The sequence below is a fragment of the Acipenser ruthenus genome, chromosome 19, assembly GCF_902713425.1.
Source record: "Acipenser ruthenus chromosome 19, fAciRut3.2 maternal haplotype, whole genome shotgun sequence".
NCBI classification, from domain to species: Eukaryota; Metazoa; Chordata; class Actinopteri; order Acipenseriformes; family Acipenseridae; genus Acipenser; species Acipenser ruthenus.
Genome location: NC_081207.1, coordinates 10,289,013 through 10,309,912, shown reverse-complemented (window position 1 = coordinate 10,309,912; position 20,900 = coordinate 10,289,013).

Below are 20,900 nucleotides of genomic sequence, written 5' to 3'. Positions count from 1 at the left end.
TTACACACCAACACTAAACACAAAACACAAACACAGTTCTTAGTGATAGTGAATAAGTGCAAGTGGTGCAATACAGTTCTCCGTGAAATGCAGGGGTGAAAGTGAAGTCCGGGTTTATGCTGGCTTTCGCTACAGCTCCGGATCGTGCAACTGGTAGTCTATTAAAAAACAGACGACAGTTAACAAAATACTAACAAACACAAGCCAAAACTCACGGTTCACTATACAGCACACAGATTCCTTGTAGGTTTTCAACACTAACCATTTACCAAGGAACAGATCACGTCAGCTATGACTCCTATTTATATCCTCGCTCATGACCCCTAGGTTAACAAGCGGATCCGCTCCTCCAGTCCTCAAATGCCACACCATTTACCGTCTGGGTCATTGAGTTTGGATACTGTAGCTGCGCCCCTTTCCTAAATGACCAACTTCCACCTACCCTATGGAATAAATTGTCGTGCCATTTAGTTAAAGGTACTCTGTTCCCGTTACACAGTGCCCTCACAGGTCGAGAGGGAGATCTAACACCAAGCACCATTCGATCTCTGTCACAGTGATGTATTATTTACATAACTCTTTCTTTCAGCGCTTCTACAGTAGCACCTCACTGTCAAATTAGGTTTCTTTGTATATTCATTACAATACTTGTAAAAAGCTCAAAATCTGACTCACATGCTTGTTAACAGCAGAATGGGACTATTATTAACATTTTATAGTGCAGATGAAAGTAGCAAGCTGCAAATGAAAAAAAACATATCCTCATGGATAAGACAGAAGTGAGATGCGATACATAGGGCCCTCTATGTTTAAAGTCCACATTTCAAGCTCACATATGTTAACGTATGTATAGATGTATGTAATTACTGGATGCCCATGTTGGCCCTCCACCTTGTTTAATATACATGCAATATATATAGAAGCAGTTTCAGTCCCAAAGTACCAACGTTTTTATCTAAATACCAGCACCAGGTCCTAACCTGGCAAATGACTTACTTTTAAATATAAAAATACTCAAAAGATACTGTGACAGGATAGCTGTGTGGGTGATGGGAAATAAACCAGACCAGTCCCTGTTTTCTGTGTGCAATACACGCGGCTTTATTTTGGCCAATGCAAAATAATAATGGAGCCAGGATACACAACAATGTGTAACCTGGCAACCACAAAAATAAAGTAATAAAGAAAAAGGAACCAGGGGAAAAAAACGTGCACAATCCAAAAAAAACCCAACAAAACAATAATCCGTCTCTCCCAAATCCTCGACGGGAAAACGGGGCGTTACCAGTCCGGCACTTCCGGGTTCGCGCTCCTCCTTTCCACTCTGGAGCATCCCGTTAGTGCTCTGGCAGATAGAAGTAAAACAATAATTAGCAACACACGCGCCACACACCCCTTCTCTTTGCTTTCCTTCCCCTGTTTGTTTGTATCCTTTTGTTATCGTCTCTCTCCGTCTCTCTCACCCAGTACCTTGCAGGAAGGAACAGAACCCCGGGCCACGCCCCCTTTTGTACGCCCCGTCCCGTCCCCATTGGTCAGCGAGGGCAACCACCGTCAGCCAATACGTGATTGCCACCGCGCTTCCCGACCGGGTCTGTGACGTTGCGCACCGCGGCTCCGCCTGCTCCTCCTCCCCCGCGTCCTCACCGGTCGGAAGGGAGATCTAAAACAAGAGTTCACTCTCTCTTTGTCACAGATACTCACCCACACTGTTACAGATGTTGGTTTTTGAAAAGTCCACTTCTTTTAATGATGTAAATGGTAGCACTATTTAGATCAATTGAACAGACACCACTTTCTCTGTGGGAGTCATTCAGGAGAGATTTGAACCCCCAACCTCCCTGAAGAAATGTGAGACAGTAATCATTAAGGAATGGTCACGTATCACTCCAGAAGAACTGAAACACATCCGAATGAATCAGTGCTGTCCTCACTCCCCAGGATAGCCCTTACACCCCATAGAGAAATATTATATTGCCTTGACTTTTTAAATAGCAATCATCCATTTATAGTACACAATTAGATATTACGATGCTGTAAATGTAATACACTCTAAATGACTGTTCTTATGTATGCCACTTCTTTGTTACAGGATGTGCAACCCCTTCTGTACTTCCCTTTCCTTAACTGAATATTCCCCCATCAAAACAGAAAGATTCCCAATTTAATCAACATGAATGATGATGTGGGTTAAAGCATATTAAATTACTACATTTGCATGCAGAGAGTATCTTTTTAAAATGCAATGGGAATGTATTTAATTATTCTGCAGTTTTCAGAAAGATAAATGTTTCAAATGCTAGCCTTTTAATCGAGTCAAGGTCTTCAGCTGTAAGATTAGGTAGAACCTAACTTTGGGTCATAGATATTTAAGATATCTAAGTAAACACATTCAAGTAGGTGTAAAAGGTTAATAGCTCTAACCATGGATTGTTGTTAAGACGCTCGCTTTGGTGTGCAGAAGTGTCGGTTCACACCCAGCCTTCGCCCGGTTACATAGAAAAATGCTTTGGTTGGTAACTGTATCAGTGTATTGATTTAAACAGTGAGTGGTGGTATCAGTTATGAGATCTATGTGTAAGCAGCACTCATCATTATTATTAGTCTGTTAATGGTGATTTATTAGGTGTAGGGTATAGGTGTGGAAGATGTGAAGTGTTGGAGGGGAAAAGATAAGAAAGGAAGAGAGAAAAAGAAAATAGGATGAGAGAAAATTAGATAGGGTACATTTGTTGTGTGACTTGTAAATCAGTCATACCCTTATTAAGGTTTCCCATAGTAAAAGCATATAGCAAAGTGTAAAGCATAGCAAAAGCATGGTAAAGCATAGGTTAGCATTATAAAACCCAGAAAGGTATGGTAATGTATTTGAAAAAACATGTCAAACCTTGGGGAACTTTGGTAAATGCATTGACATGTTTAAACCAAAAGCTAACCTCCTTCATAGGAAATGTAAAATGACTATTTTATCTAATTACATTTTTTTTAAGTCCAACTTGTATAAGTGGCTCTAATACAGATCTGTTTCCATCACTGAAGCTGACATGCCATAAAAAGCAATGGCCTACAGCATTGAAATTCATTCCGTACCTTGCCCAGCAAAGAGCCCCAGCTAACAGGCATGCTTTGAATATAATAGCCTGTTCCAGGAACATCTTGTACTGCTAGCTTTTAATGACTTGCTGAAAATGTGGACATGAAAATCAGTAACATATTTCCTACTTTAAGTGCTGAGGCAAATCCAAACTCCCAATAACACCTGTCCTGATCTGAATATCCCATGCTACTCAGTACTGAGCTTCTTTTAGGTACAGCTTCAATTGAGCATTTCTTTATAAAATCTTTATCACGTGTACTACACACTGATAGCATCTAAACCATTGACAATTACTCTGCAGTAGAAACATACTGCCTTGTCTGTTTTCAGATCAGCTTTGGAACATTGAGTAAAGTCTAGATCTATTAAAGCTGGCTTGGCAGTCCAGTGGTTAAAGAAAAGGGCTTGATATCAGGAGGTTCCCAGTTCAAATCCCAGCTCAACAAACCATTTAACCTCTTTGTGCTCTGTCCTTTGGATAAGACATAAAACCAAGGTCCTATTGTAAGTCACTCTGCAGCAGCTGTTGTTGATGCAGAGTTCACCCCCTAGTCTCTGTAACTCGCTTTGGATAAAAGTGTCTGCTAAATGACTAATTCATAATAATAATGTTTTTTATATGAATTTTGCCAAGAGGTTTCAAGTTATTCACCTCCCTTGCCAGAACTCTAAAAATGTCAAAGGATTTTTGCATACTGCATGGCTCACCCATTCTCAGTTAGCTATTTCAAACAAAACAAAATCAACATTACTGCTGAATCACTTAGATCAACCATTCTGTGAAAGCATTTCTGACTTTATATTTTAAAATGCTGGAAAAAAAACAACTATATAACCAGTTTACAACCAAAACAGCAGTTCAATCCTACATGGAAACAACTGTTTCTATTCCCTGCTGATACGTAATGTAAGCCAACCTTATGGGGACTAGTTTCCTATACAGATGTTTACAAATGAGGGTGCTGAAAAGAAGGCATAAGGCCCAGTGAAACAGCTGTGCCAAGACCGTGGAATGCCATTAATAATAAACAGTATCCTAATACTGACCATGCATACTGTTCTGCATTTTGTATGTATTCATCTCCATAAAAGGTTTATACCCTGAACAGCAGATGATACAGTAGGTGTATCAGCAGGCCAACGCACAAGCCTTTCAGTCAGGACCATTTTTGCGATTTTAAAAACAACATTTGATTAGAGACTAAAACAGCATTTTGACATGCATTGTTTTGGTGCTCAGGGGACTTGGTGCTGCCTCAATTTTGAGAGAGACAAGCAGGGAGACAGTTTGAGGCCGAAAATGAGGTGGAGGCTAGAGAGAAAGAAGCAAACTCAAAGCACAGCATTACAAAGAGATTTACATTTACCTGAATACCGTTGTTAGCCTGCCACGGATTGAAGATTGATTGTGGGAGTCACCTCCTAGTCCAATGTCTGCTTGACCTTTTGTGATGTTTCCAAAGTTTTTCCTGTCAAGCAAGTTCCTCATATTTTTTGAGCATTAAGATATTCGTGCCTGAAATGTTGCATAGCTTTACATTTATGCATTTCATCTCTGTAGGCCTGGGTTCGAATATGACAAGAGAAATGAGTCTGGGGTCTCAGCTTAGACCCCAGTATTCGCTTGAGTGTCGTCTTTACGCAGTGCCATTATGCAACTTCCACAAGCATCAAAATAATAATGAATGCTTAAATACGTTTTTTTTAAAAAGAAACCAGCGTTGAAAACATGAGCTCTCTATGTCTATATGTGTTGCCTGTAAAGTGTTATAAATATAAGAAACACTGTTTATAAGACAGAATAGAGCTTTAAGATGTCATTTATAACAACTGCTGCAATATTTCTAATGTACTGGAAATCTGTTTTCAAGGTGGAAGTTTGCATTCACACAAACTACCTTGGGGAAAATACACAAACTGGGTTATTAATAATGACTGAAGTGCACAGAAACCTAAACTATAGAACTAATTAGAAAGCATACATTATTTGATTCTATTAATGTGCCAAATGGAATCTGCTTAATCTGTAAAATAATTCTGCAAGTCTGTATTTTCCAAGTTATAGATATTTTTCTGAGTAATTTAATACTTTACAGTGTCATTATTTTACCTGTATTTTGAAGCGTATCAATAAAATTATACTGTTAATAGACTAGAAAATCAATAGCAGTTTTCCCAGAAATATTAAAATGTTAATTACACAATATATAAAAGTATCAATTCTTGTATAATTCATGTAACTATAGTCATTTCCTTTCGTGTTTAGGATACTGCTAGCTAGCCTGTTTGACAGCAGGATCATGAAGCATCAAACAGCAAACAGATTTGTACATTTGCATATAAGAACATAAGAACATAAGAACGTTTACAAAGGAGAGGAGGCCATTCAGCACATCTTGCTTGTTTAGTTGTTAGTAGCTTATTGATCCCAGAATCTCATCAAGCAGCTTCTTGAACGATCCCAGGGTGTCAGCTTCAACAAAATTACTGGGGAGTTGGTTCCAGACCCTCACAATTCTCTGTGTAAAAAAGTGCCTCCTATTTTCTGTTCTGAATGCCCCTTTATCAAATCTCGATTTGTGACCACTGGTCCTTGTTTCTTTTTTCAGGTCGAAAAGTCCACTGGGTCAACATTGTCAATACCTTTTAGAATTTTGAATGCTTGAATCAGATCACCGCGTAGTCTTCTTTGTTCAAGACTGAACAGATTCAATTATTTTAGCCTGTCTGCATACGTAATGCCTTTTAGACCCAGGGTTGCACTCTTTCTAGAGCAGCAATATCCTTTTTGTAACAAGGTGACCAGAACTGAACACAATATTCTAGATGAGGTCTTACTAATGCATTGTAAAGTTTTAACATTACTTCCCTTGATTTAAATTTGACATTTTTCACAAAATATCCGAGTATCTTGTTGGCCTTTTTTATAGCTTCCTCACAGTCTAGATGAAGACACTTCTGAGTCAACATAAACTCCTAGGTCTTTTTCATAGATTCCTTCTTCAATTTCAGTATCTCCCATATGGTATTTATAATGCACATTTTTATTGCCTGCGTGCAGCACCTTACACTTTTCTCTATCAAAATGTCATTTGCCATGTGTCTGTCCAGTTCTGAATGCTGTCTAGATCATCACTGCTGCAAAAGTGTTTGCCACTCCTCCTATTTTTGTGTCGTCTGCAAATTTAACAAGTTTGCTAACTATACCAGAATCTAAGTCATTAATGTAGATTAGGAATAGCAGAGGACCTAATATTGATCTCTGTGGTACTCCACTGGTTACCTCGCTCCATTTTGAGGTTTCTCCTCTAATCAGTACTGTCTGTTTTTTACATGTTAACCACTCCCTAATCCATGTGCATGCATGTGAGGCATGTGAGTATTAATGGAATGTCCAGACAGCAATTTACATGTAACAAAAATATGTTGATTGTTTTTGTTACACGATAAAAAAAAGAATGGTGTGAGGGAGGGGGTGCTGGGACAAATAACAAAAAGAATGGAGGGTCAGTCGTTTCTCAGTCCTCTTGAAGATATCCCAAACATGAAAAGGATACACAAAAGATAGCCGTTATTTATATTCCAAAACACCGTGACAAGAAACCAAAAACCAAAACAAACTGCACTGTGTCTCTCCCTCAAGCCCAATAACCCCGCCTATGTTTTCAAGGACCAACCCGGAACACTGTAGCGCGTTCCCTTTAGTATGCAAAGCCCCGCCCCTGTAGTCAGTGGAACACCAATCCCAAACTGCCAAGTGTCCTTACAACTCACTTGACTCAAGTGGCCAGGATTTACAAACTCGCACTTCCGCCCCTCACCAAGGTGACGCCCCTCATAAAGATGACTTTCGTCATGGTCACGAGACCTTGGTAAGGGAAGTCCCGAGTTAGCTTGATGCCTTCTACTGTTGGGCGTCTTAATTACAGACCGAAACCCCTTTGACTCATCACAATGCATTTCCTTGAATCTCTACTGCGTTCATTTTGAGAATTAATCTATTGTCAAAAGCTTTCTGGAAATCTAAATAAACCATGTCGTATGCTTTGCAATTATCCATTCTCGATGTTGCATCCTCAAAAAAATCAAGCAGGTTAGTTAGACACGATCTCTGTTTCCTAAAACCATGCTGACTGTCTCCTAATTTTCCATTATGGATCTTATTATAGTTTCCATAAGTACATATAATAGAAGTCAGGCTTATTGGTCTGTAGTTACCTGGTTTTGTCTCCCTTTTTGTGGATCGGTATTACGTTTGCAATTTTCCAGTCTGTCGGTACAACCCCTGTGTCAAGAGACAGTTGCATGATCTTGGTTAGCGGTTTGTAAATAACTTCTTTCATTTATTTGAGTACTATTGGGAGGATCTCATCCGGCCCAGGGGATTTGTTTATTTTAAGAGCTCCTAGTCCCTTTAACACTTCTGCCTCTGTTATGCCAAAGTTATTTAAAACTGGTCGACATGTGGGGCATGTTGTCTGTATCCTCCTTTGTAAAAACCTGTGAAAAGTAATCATTTAATATTTTTGCTATTTTTTTTTCTTCGTCTATGATTTTGCCATTTGCATCTCTTGGACATTTAACCTCCTCTTTGAATGTTCTCTTGCTATTACACCGCAGTCACAAAAAACTACGAAAAGTCAAGATATGAAAGAAAAATGATACACTATGACTTCTTATATAAATGTGTACCACTTATTTATGCATTTGTAATATATATTAAATCTTAAATGTAAGTGCGGTTTTTGGCTGTTTGGCTACATTTTGGCTGATTACTTCCAAAATTTGGTGGGGCGTGCAGCGAACATTAAGTAAGGCAGCAAAAAAAAAGAAATCTGTCAGGGCTGCCCTTGATTAACCTCCCCAAGCTAAGTCAGAGATACAGGAAAAACTTGAACACACATTCCAGCCCACTGGCACCTCATTCCTCCCCCACCAAATCATAGCTTAACATACACTTTTTTCCCCTGCAAATTTACAATGCTACCCCCAGGGCACAAAGGGCCATACTAAGCCAGTTTCACAGGCAGTCGTTCATTCCAATCTCCGGGTCTCTGCACTGACTGATGTACAAAGCAACTTTAAAATATGTGCCGGTTACCAGAAAACCAGCATGTAGGGAACTGGACACTTATTTTTTTGTTCCTAGTGGCAAGGTACAGAAAGACTAATTTGATTTCCTCATGGAAAAGAGATTGCTTCATTGGTGTCCAGGCACCGAAAATAGAGCGGCCAGGCGCCTATGAGCATTTTCATAACAAATTGGTAAAGATTCTTAAGTTAATTCTTAAGTTAAGGTTCTGCCTATAAAAAAAAAGTACTAGAATGCCATTGTGGAACGTTCGACTACACCAGTGGTAGTGACCCAAATGGCTCCTAGGAAAAATATTAACTTATAATGTTCAAAATGTCAGCTTCCGTAGTCACTGTTTCATATTGTCAATAAAACAAAAACAACATTTTAATTTCTAATTTGCTTCCTATGCTTCCAAAGCTTAAATATGTCATACATCCTCCTATTAGGGAATGAGAACAAAAAACTGAAAACATCTACAGCACGTCTATGGATCCTTTATGACCCAACTTGACAACATTTTGAGATCAGTCAGCTACTAGGAACCGGACAAGCTATGACAAGCTGAATGTTCTCCTCTTGTTTGTACATTTTCTTATGTTCTTATAAACTCTTTCCTTAAAATCCTCCAGAAATATCTTCCATTTAATCAAAATGATGGTAAATAACAGAATGCTCTTGGAAAATCTTTAAATGTTTCCTTAGCTTATGAATTGTTAGTATAACTACCTGTTTCCCTTTCTGTAAAATCATAGAAACCTTCAATATTGGACAAAGGCAAGACCTCTTTTCACTCAAACAACTGCCAGGAATTACGTTATTGTGGGCTGTGTAGCGTCAGGTTGGGTCATAATATCATTAAGTTTATGAAATTAACAGAAATGGAATATACAGGGGGGTCCTAAGTCAATCTCTGTGTCTGATTGGTTTCTTGTCACAAACTCCCCCACTGACAAAGAATGCTTTTAAAAAGAGTCATACACTAAATGCTGGACAAGTGGTTTATCTTCACCATCGCTGAATAAATCCTGTGGCATCAGGGGTGTCTTCCACAATGTAAAAACCAGAAGGTTTTGAATGCTTTGACACCACGGACAGAGAACAATCCACCTCATAAATCCAGCTGACGGGCAAAACAGCTAACCAACTGAGAGCACTGGGCCGTCTAACAACGAGAACAGCCAATGGGAAAACACCCCACGTGGACTCGGGCACAGCCCTAAATAAACAAACTACCCAATCACGTGGTGAAAAGAGGATTAGAAAAGGACAAGTGCGACTTTCAATCAGGGCTCCCTGACACACAAAACAAGGCTCTGAAATTTGACGTTTGAAGACTCGCAGCTGGCAATCGGCGTGAACTGAGATACTATTTTTGCAAACTCTGATACGGGATAACGACTCTAATGTTTGCCTTGGTGTGGGAGTCCGCCGCGTAAGATGTCTAAAATCCTAAAAGTACTTGGAATCAAATTTCTAACTTACCCCCGATTGCACATATCATTTGAAGTCAACAGAAATTGAAATATATTTAGGGCTTCTGATTTTCGGTTTTAACCGATAAAACCCAATAAAACACCCCCGAAACAAATAAAATGCTGGAAAAACTGTAAATGGTTAATCAATTAACGTTGAATTTACCCTATTCACATTAAAAAATAAAACCTACTACAAAAATAATAATAAATACATTTCCCAGTGCTGCTGGGCAATGTCCTGCCTTCCTGACTTGCATCTATCATTGATTCGTTCTCAATACTTTAACCCGCCCCAACTACTGAATGGCAGCACATTCCTACATTTCTATTGAAGGCTCCTCTTGCGATCTTTAAAACGAGATTACAATCAGGATGGAGGCTTGTTAGCGGGATTTCAAGCTGTATTACAGTTATGATACGGAGGATTTAAAACAGAATTGTGGCAAAATGTACAAAAATGCCTACACACAAAAAACCCAGAAGAATGTGCCCGTGACCATAGGGATTTTGTTGTGGAAGACAGCAATGGAAAGAAGGTACAACTTAAGTGTGCAAGTACTGTCGAGTTACTACTATACGTATTTTGACACAAAACAAAACAAAACAAAAAACGCTCTAGCATTTTTGGAAAGTAACCGAAAACACTAATTTCCTACAGTATATCAAAAACAAAAGTCCCAAAAAAACCCGATTTACATAAAACTTGAAAATAGCTCAAAATAAGCACCGAAAAATACAATTAATAAAACCCGAAAAACAGAAGCCCTAAATATATTCAGTCTGTTATTAAGCTAGCAGTGCCAGAGTCTGCGGTGGAATATCCCAGATGAAATATACTCGGATGAAGAGTGCACGTCGTGTGGAGGATTTGCTGTTTCAGTGGAATACCTAAATAGTTATGACTCTTGTTTTTGCAAAACACATTTCTTCCATCCCCTTGTGTGGAGACGCAGCGCAAGGAAGACAGACCCTGGAATTTGAACTTTCCTTGCTTGCAGGAGAGCCTTGAGCACCTGTTTTGATGAGATACAGACCTGCTGGAAGAGGCAGCGAAAGTCTGTTAAGTATTCAACACATAGTGTTTTTTGTCCTCTTATGAACTTGACAATAAGCAGACCTTAAAGTCAAATTAACGTTTTATTTGAGATAGAATATAAGAAAAGTATTATTGCTTTCAATTCATGCTTTGAGTCAGTGAACACTATAGTAACTGTTATTTGTATGTGATTTATACAAATTGATGTGGGTTTTACAAGGCAGTTATCATTCTGCGTTTAAAGCTAGAATCCAAATGAGCTGTCTTGACAGTTGATAATTCTTGTAAGGTGGTCTGGACGCGAAGAGCGTCTTAATCACACATGAGTGAGAATTGCCTTCTGAACCAAAACATCTGTATGAGACGATGATTTAACAATGCTTTGATTATCAAATGTTAACAAAAGTAAGTATTTGTGTTACTAACGATACCCCTGTTAAGACTAACCTTTGTCTTAAGGAATCTGCCATAGATTGAACCCCAATGATAATTATGGAAATTCCATAGTTTTACCATGATAGCCTTCTTGAATCAAACCCAGTCTTTTCTTAAATATTCAATAGGGTTTATATTAACCAATTCCATGTCTTTTGAAACAAAATGATGTATGAATTAGACAAACAATGAGTAATTAAGATTCAGGGTATGAGAAAAAGTAAGTGAACCCCTGGTTTTATCAGCTCAAGTAAGGGGATAATTAGAATCAGGTGTTTAAATAATTAGGTAGATCTTCAGGGGTGAGTTTGGGATGCCCCACCCTATATAAAGATCAGAAACCTTGTGAGTTTGGTCTTCATCATACAGGTGTGTGGAAACACGTTATGCCACGATCAAAAAAAAAATCTCTGAGTACCTCAGAAAAACAGTTATTGATGTTCATCAGTCTAGAAAGGGTTACAAAACCATTTATAAGGATTTGGGGCTCCACCAATCCACTGTCAGACAGATAGTCTACAAATGGAGAAAGTTCAAGACCACAGTCACTCTACCCAGGAGCGGTCGTCCTACCAAAATCTCTCCATGAACAAACGGGAAAATCATCAAGGAAGTCACAAAGAACCCCAGAGTAACATCCAAGGATCTGCCGGCCACTCTAGCCTTGGCTAATGTGAGTGTTCATGACTCAACTATCAGAAAAAGACTGAACAAGAATGGTGTTCAAGGAAGGATAGCCAGGAGGAAACCACTGCTCTCTAAAAAGAACATTGCTGCCCGTCTGAAATTTGCCAAAGAGCACATAGATGATCCACAAGACTTCTGGAACATGTTCCAATGTTCAAAGGTAGAACTTTTTGGCCTCAATGAGAAATGTTATGTTTGGCGAAAACCAAACACTGTGTTCGAACAGAAGAACCTCATCCCAACCGTCAAGCATGGTGGTGGGAGTGTGATGGTTTGGGGCTGCTTTGCTGCATCAGGACCTGGACGGCTTGCCATCATTGACACAACCATGAATTCTGCATTGTATTAGAAGATTCTAGAGGAGAATGTCAGGCCATCCGTCCGTGAGCTGAAGCTGAACCGAAAGTGGGTCACGCAGCAAGACAATGATCCTAAACATACAAGCAGATCTACAAAAGAATGGCTGCAGAAGAAGAAATTCCGCGTTTCAGAATGGCCTAGTCAAAGTCCGGACCTAAACCCCATCGAAATGTTGTGGCAGGACTTGAAGCGAGCTGTCCATGCAAGGAAGCCCTTTTTCACACATGGATATTGAATGTTGAATCATTTGTGGATAAATAAATGTGGAAAAAGTATCATGTTTTTGTGTCATTTGTTTAATCAGGTTGTCTTTATCTAGGACTTAGATTAAGATCTAATAACATTTTAGGTTTGAAATATGTGAAATATGTGAGAATCCTAAGGGGTTCACAAACTTTATCTCGGCACTATATATATTTATTTTGCACACTACAGCTATAAGGTTGTTCTTTCATTTTTTGCCTGCCATATTAAAGAACGTAGTAAACAATGGAATTATTTTGAGTGGAACATTGGACATGGTTGTGGAAGTTTACATAATCAGCCTTGTGGTAATTTTCAAACAGGTAACATATGTCACATAGATTGTGGAAAGCTTTGACCTCCAGTTCAAGGTCTAGCCCAATTCTCTGTTATCACATTTCTCAAGGTACTATAGAAGTAGAACCGATCATCCAATTTGGATAACATGTCCAATTATGCGGTTAGATATGGACTTGCTTTGTATTGTTTTTCAAGAAAATCCGTTAAACGTAAGTAGTTCATATCTGACATCGTTGCAAGGCACAGTGCAGATGTTATGATGGTGTTGTCTGCTGATACCAGAGTACATAATTATAGTTTGTATTTGATATTGTAGTACTATCTAAACTAGGTTGACAGTACAGTCTACTGTACATTATATAACATATACTAGCAAGATAATTCTTACACAAGAATACACTTTCTGTAAAGTGTCATTATGTGCTCAAGTCCTAAAACTGATACCAATATAATTTGAAGTTTTTTTTTCATAAAGCTGTTCAATGTACACAGTGGCCTTTATAGCTAAATGGTTTAGAGAGCTCTTAAAATCAAGACAACTGCTTTTTCTTAAGCAGCTATTTGTATGCATCATTACATTATTTTACTAGTGTACTGAATGCACGATATAGAAAACACATTTCACAATGAAAACATATGGGTTCATATATACTGTATATAAAGTAGAAGCCAAAGACACTGATCTCCTGTAAAATTATTTAAAGTTACAGTGTCCTGCTAATCTTTAAAATTTTGACCAGTCCAGTCTGTTTACATTCCCAACTGTTGCTTATTTTCACAAACAGGCAACAGTATTCTGCCGGTTTACAGCATTTCTAGTTAACAAATAACATTTATTTTTTTTGTAATATTTTTAAGGATCATTAGGCACTATTGACTGTTTTTGAAAGCAAGTAACATTTCTTAATATCACTGACTGACAGCAATTACAGCAACACATTTTATCTGTATTATTTCTTCAAAAGACCCCTGAGCCATGTCTGTCCAATTACATTAATAGCTGTAAAAAAAGGTCACAGATCAGATAATGACATAATTATTTTAGATTTTCAAGTATTTCCAGTAGGTTTCAAATTGTAGCTTTGGGACATAATATAGAGAACAAAACAAGCTAAAAATGTGGTGAGGTGAAATAACTTGTCCTCTTGTCAGTATGAATTAGATTTCCTATTTAAACACAGAGATGAACCTTTGGACATGCTAGTTTGCCCAGTCCAGCAGGTCATTTAGTATCTATCTATCATCTAATAACAATAGTGTTGCAATCCATGAGTAGCTCAGCTGGTACAGGCACAGCCACGTGGTGTGGTGGTGAGTCAGGCAGTGAGGGAAGTGCAGGTTTGCGTTACAGAGCTGTGCGAAGTTTACGACCTTTGCTGAGGATTCCACATTTAAGGAACAATCTTGACTTTTAACCTAACACTATTTTACGTCACACATTTTTTTCCTGGAGCAGTCCTGTTTGGAGTCAATCTTATCAAGAAAACCTCTTAGTTGTTCTTCGTTTTTTAACCATCAAGGCAATGTAGATTCTGCAACATTTATATATTTTGAAACTGTTGCAGGAGTTTCACCTTTTCTTACTCTGTCCACTGCATCAAGTTTCATTTTTACAGGGAAAGATTTTCGTTTTTTGCTGCCTGCCATGCTTTGTACTGTATATCTGGAATGGTCACCCAACACTTGCGAGTCAAATTGCATTATGGGGGAAATGGGCGCCATGACCTTACTGTGTTATAACTTATTCCGCACTGTAACACATCTCGTTATAATGGGGTAGCACTGTATATACACCACCTACATTTATATACAGCACCTACACTGCCCTGCATACAGTACTGAACGCAATACAACAAAAGGTTAATAGCCACTAAACAAGAGTTGTGGCCACCTGAAGCAGTGTCCTTCAATGCTTCTGCCTGCTTGTGAATCTGTTTTGTGTTATGTGACAGAAAGACAATGATTCTTGGTGGTAAATCTCCCTCCCGACCTGTGTGGGGCACTAAGTAATGGGATCAGAGTACCCTGGACTGCTTGGCCTGACACTTCGTTCCTAGGGTTAAAAGGAAGTCGGTCATTTAGAAAAGGGGCGGGACTTCGGTACATTAACTCATTGACCCAGAAGGGAAATGATGTGGCAGCCACGGATTGGAGGAGTGGCTGCAATCATTTACCAAGGGGTCATGAGTGGTGGTATAAGTAAGGGTTGAAGCGACGTAATCTGTTCCTTCGTTTTGGTTTATGGAAAATAACCCGGAAGGACCTGTGTTTTGTGTATCTGTATCGTGAGTGTTTGTTTGTTTTGTCTAATTGCTGCTTTTTATTAATAGACAGCTAACACGTTCCGGAGCTGTCGCCAGAGGACAGCACCATCCCAGAACAGCACTGCACTTGTATCAGAAATAACTGTATTTGCACCAGTAGCACTAATTCACACACTAACGGACTTGTGTATATGTTTCGTGTGGGTGTATAATAAAAATGGGACTATTATTTCGGGACAAACCCGGGGATTACAAATTAAGTAATACACGCTGCTGTATTACTTACCATCATTATTGTTTACTGTTTGTTTTGTCGTCAGGCACTGGACATACAAACCCATTAAACTACTTTGCACCTGGATTATAATTGTCTGTCTATTCATTGATCACTTGCACCTGCACACTGTTAACCACTTTGCCGCAGGTTATTAATGAAATAAGTCAAATTGTCTCATTTTAGTCTCTATTGGACTTTTGTCCGTCATAAGACAGGAACACAAAACACTGTGGTTGTTGTAAAAAACAAAAAAAACACATGGACCTGAACTCAGCAGATGGCCCCTTTGGATCTAAGGAAGATTGTGCTGTGCTTTATAACTTTACTAATACAATACAATACAGCTAATTTATATATAGAACTATAAAGAATAAAACAATTAACAAAGCAAATTAATTTGTTTAAAGATTAATTTGAGGAATTCAGTGTTATGGACTATGTCCTCTTTACTATTCACGTACTGCAGAACAAAATAAATAAATGTGGAATGTTACTCCACTCCTCATGCAACACCACTGCCAGCTCATGCCAGATTTGATCAGAGAGACCAAAGTAAGAATAAATAACAATAAGTGGTGCCTTTAGACACTGTGGTTTAACAGATATTCATTCAAAATGCCATTGTCTACCCCGACTGTCCTGTTGGGTGACTTCAACATCCATCTCTCCAACCCCAGCCACTCTGCTGGATTCCTCCCTCTCCTGCACTCCTTCGACTTCTGTCTCTCTCCGTCCCCTCCTACCCACAAAGCTGGCCGTCAACTGGACCTCACCTTCTCCAGGGCCTGCTGCCCCTCCACCCTCTCTGTCACCCCCCTGGACCTCTCTGATCACTATTTCATCTCTTTTTCTCTGTCTCTCCCCCCTCTCCCTGCTCCTCCTACCCCCACTGTCACCTCTCGCCGTAACCTCCGCTCTCTCTCCCCCTCTGTCCTTGCCTCCACTGCTCTCTCTCACCTCCCTCCTATCGACTCCTTTTCACAACTCTCCGTAGACTCTGCTACCTCCACCCTCTTCTCCTCACTCACCTCCTCCCTCGACTCCCTCTGTCCCCTCACCTCCCATCCTGCTCGCCCCTCCCCTCCCCATCCCTGGCTCTCCTCTGCGCTCCGCTCGGCAAGAATCACACTGCGATCTGCTGAAAAGAAATGGAAGAGAACCAAACTCCCTGCTGCCCTAGACCTTTACCGCACTCTCCTCTCCTCCTTCTCCTCTACTCTCTCCTCTGCTAAATGTGCTTATTTCCAATCTGTAATCCAAGCCTCCACCAACAACCCACGTAAACTATTCTCTACCTTCTCCTCCCTCCTTAACCCTCCCCCCCTCCTCCTCCCTCCTCTATCTCCCCTGATGACTTTGCCTCCTTCTTCTCTTCTAAAATTTCAGATATCCGCAAACTCTTTAACACCTCTCCCTCCCCCGCACCCCCTCCCGCTCCAACTCCTACACCCACTGCAACCCCTACTAACTCACCCTCCTTCTCCACCTTCTTGCCCCTCTCAGACTCTGACCTCTCCTCCCTGCTCCAGGGTCACAAACCCACCACGTGTGCCTTGGACCCCCTCCCCACTCACCTCTTTCAAGCTGCTGCTCCTGCTCTACTCCCCTTCATCTCCTCCCTCCTCAACACCTCTCTACTTTCTGGTATCTTCCCCTCTGCCTTCAAAAAAGCCTCGATCACTCCCCTCCTCAAAAAACCTACCCTCGACCCCACCTCCCTCCAGAGCTACCGTCCTGTCTCCCTCCTACCCTTCCTCTCCAAAACCCTCGAGCGGACTGTACACCGCCAGCTCTCTGCTTTCCTGTCCAACCACTCTCTGCTTGACCCTCTCCAATCTGGCTTCCGCTCTGCTCACTCCACTGAAACCGCCCTCCTGTCTGTCACCAACTCTGTCCTAATTCTCCTCGACCTCTCTGCTGCCTTTGACACTGTTGATCACTCTATTCTACTATCATCTCTTGCTGACCTGGGGATCTCTGGCACTGCTCTGGCCTGGTTCTCCTCCTACCTCTCCAACCGCGCTTACCAGGTAACCTGGCGTGGAGCAACCTCCACACCTCACCCTCTCTTAACTGGAGTCCCCCAAGGGTCAGTCTTGGGTCCTCTCCTGTTCTCTCTCTACACCCGCTCCCTGGGCCCCCTCATCGCATCCTATGGTTTCTCATACCATTTCTATGCTGATGATGCTCAGATTTTCCTCTCCTTCCCCACCTCTGACTCCACCATCTCCTCCCGTATCTCTACCTGTCTGTCTGCTATTTCCTCCTGGATGCACTCGCATCACCTCAAACTCAACCTCTCTAAATCTGACCTCCTTTTCTTTCCCTCCTCCTCCCCCTCCTCTGATCTCTCCATCTCTGTTCCTCTGGAATCTACCACACTCTCTCCCTCTTCCTCAGCTAAGAACCTTGGAGTCACCCTGGACCCCTGCCTCTCTTATTCCCAGCACATCTCCACTCTGGCACGCACTTGCCGATTCTTCCTGAGCAACATCCGAAGAATCCGACCCTTCCTCACCAACTATGCTACCCAGCTCCTGGTCCAGGCCCTGGTACTCTCCCGCCTAGACTACTGCAACTCCCTCCTGGCTGGCCTCCCTGCGTCCGCCACCCGTCCGCTCCAGCTCATCCAGAACTCTGCTGCCCGCCTAGTGTTCTCTCTGCCTCGCTTCGCCCACGCTACTCCACTACTCCGCTCGCTCCACTGGCTCCCGATCACCGCTCGCATCCAGTTCAAGACTCTTGTACTAGCCTACAGATGCCTTGACCAGTCTGCACCCAGCTACCTCCAGACCCTCATCTCTCCCTACACCCCCACTCGACCTCTCCGCTCCGCCTGCACTAGAAGACTAGCTCTACCACCGCTACGCTCCCCTGCCTCCAAAGCCCGCTCCTTCTCCACCCTTGCTCCGCAGTGGTGGAATGACCTTCCTACAGATGTCAGGACTGCCCAGTCCCTGACCACATTCCGGCGCCTCCTTAAGACTCACCTCTTCAAAGAGCACCTGTAGAACTCCTCTGTATCCTGGGACACTATCACCCTTCATGTAAATGTGCTTTATTTTGCTCTTATCAGCCCCTATTTTACTGCATTTAATCCTGTACTTCAGAATACTGTAATCTGCCAAGTGTTTAACCTGTAGTACTTTGTATTTAATCACATCCTGATGTAACTATCACTATTTAATCATATCCTGATGTAACTATCACTATTACCTGCTGTATTATTGAATTGGTTTGTCAAACTTGTACTTCACTTGAACAAAAGTTATTGTATTTCTTGCTCTTATTGTATTACTTGTATTGTAACGCTTGAAATGTTTTTGCTTACGATTGTAAGTCACCCTGGATAAGGGCGTCTGCTAAGAAATAAATAATAATAATAATAATATTCCACATCTTAGCAGGTAAACCATGTTAAACATTAAGCATTTGAATTGAATGGCAGCACTTTGTTTAAATTATTATTATTATTATTATTTATTTCTTAGCAGATGCCCTTATCCAGGCCGACTTACAATTGTTACAAGATATCACATTATTTTTTACATACAATTACCCATTTATACAGTTGGGTTTTTACTGGAGCAATCTAGGTAAAGTACCTTGCTCAAGGGTACAGCAGCAGTGTCCCCCACAAGGGATTGAACCCACGACCCTCCGGTCAGAAGTCCAGAGCCCTAACCACTACTCCACACTGCTGCCCTAAATTGGACCACATGACAAAAAAAGTAATATATCTAAATAATTACAATAAAAATGTTGCTGGCTATCAGTCACACAAATGCAGAAACACAGATTTGTTAATTCTAGTAATATTGGTTTGTGTAAATATGTTATGTATACTGTGGGTACTATTGTAGGCAGTTAATATATTCTTAAGAGCAATAAATTAAAGGACCTCCAAAAACTGTAGGGGATAAAGAGATACCTTTGATTGTCAAGATCTCGGTGGGACCTCTACAATAAACGGTGTCCTATTATAATGTACAAACCCGTTTTTAATATCGCGCTCTGAAAACGATGGCGGATTTACACGTTACAACAAGCCAAAAATAGACCACGTTCCAGACTGTTCAAAGTTCATAAATCATGTTTGTTCAACATGAGCGAATGACTCAATACTGGGAATGTCTTCTTAGAAAGATGGTATTTATTAAGCATGCAACAATATAAGTTTGAAAATCACACAAAACAGTTACACAATTAATGTCACATTAAAATGAGAACTAGGGTTTAAAACAACAATTTACCAAATAAATATTAGTACATAATGACACAACAACAAAGGGTCACACAATACCTGAATAGACATTTAAGAGTATTGTTACCTAGCCTGAAAAGCATTCACTTTCAGCGTTCTGTTACCTTGTGTTTCTCCGAGTGTCAGGGCCCCCAACCTTGATGGATAAATACTGAGAGCTGAGGGCTCCAGGTGCAGTCTTGTAGTTTCTTAGAGTCTGAGCGAGCAGGGATAGTGCAGGTCTGGGGCAGAGATTAGCGGGCTAACGTAGGTCTGGGGCAAGCGTAGGGGGGTAGAGCTGGGGACAAGGAGCTGGGGCTAAAGCAGGGGGTTTTATACTTTTCAAACAAAGAGATAATTTGAATTTCCCGCTGCATGCTCCGATTGGCTATTTTGTAGCGAATGGGCTTGCAATCTTGACTGATCGCTCCCCCATTCCTCTGTCTGATTAGTTCTTTATCATAATCTGGAAAGGGGAAACTTTTAAAAACGTGCATAACTTTTGCTAAATAATTCAGATTTTATTCTGAATTCCCGTTATTTTTACCATAAGAAATGTCGGGCTGCGACTTTGGTTAGACATTGCAAACAGTTTAATTCTCTTAGGGATTTATTACCTGGGTTATTCTATACTTGTTAGGCAATTTAAGAATAAAAACGCTTGCATCTTGTACTCATAGTGGTATTAAATCAATATGATGTGAAATTTGTCTTAAATCTCTAAATCTCTAAGCTGTTTTTCTCTCTTTCAGACTCCTATGCTAAATCACCTCTCTCTCACTAGACGGGTTAATTAAATCACAGAGATGGTTTTGATTAGCCTTTTGTCTCCTGAGTGCCTGGTGCATTCAAGGTGTTAGGTTGATCGTTATTTCTAGGCAAAGCTAGACAAATTAGATTAAAAGTTCATTCAATGTAGATTCCTGATAATATATAATATCATAACATAAGAAAGTCCATGACATTTGCAATATATTTGAGATGACAATGTCTATAGAACCTACAATACTGTATATGTATAAAATACTAAAGAGATTGTGAAGGGTTACACACATACAGTTTTATGTCATATTTAATATAGTGCTATGAATGCTGCAATGTGTTCAAATAAAGCATTACCAATTGACTTTCAAAGAAACAAACCAGTAACGACTGAATTTAGTGACTGATGAATCCATCATTTTCTAACTAATCCACAGTTTTCTGATGAATTGGAAAATGTTGTTAACAGGTTATCAATGTAATTGTAATATTTTTAATTAGGTTAAAACACAGGCTTGGGCAATTGATGTTTCTATGCAGCATGAAATCCTGTGTTTCATAAGAAATGGATGGGGGCTTCAGAAATGGCACAATTGTGACTTCAACTCACTATATGAGCTTGGTCTTGTTAGAATTGGATTTTT